Genomic DNA, 352 nt, shown 5'->3' on the forward strand with positions numbered 1-352 from the left:
AGAACCAGTCCTACCATGTCTTGATATTTTTAACGGTCAGATAAGATAAGGGGAGGATAAGACTGGTCGCAGTAGAATTGCGTTATTTTGTATAAGGTATGAGTTACTACTGCGACCAAATTATCTGACTGCATCAACTGGTGTGGCTTGACTAAGGTAAAAACTTGCTAGGATGACCGGCCGATGTCCAATTTAAAAAATAAGTACATTGAAAGTAAAATGAAAGTGACAATGGGCTTGAAGAAGTTGACGGTTTTACTATAATAATAATAATAATAATAATAATAATAATAATAATAATAATAAACTCTGAATCTTTGAACAATGGCTGGTGGATGTACATCATCAAGCA

The sequence above is a fragment of the Thermobia domestica genome, chromosome 15, assembly GCF_964235325.1.
Source record: "Thermobia domestica chromosome 15, izTheDome1.hap1.1, whole genome shotgun sequence".
Lineage (NCBI taxonomy): Eukaryota > Metazoa > Arthropoda > Insecta > Zygentoma > Lepismatidae > Thermobia > Thermobia domestica.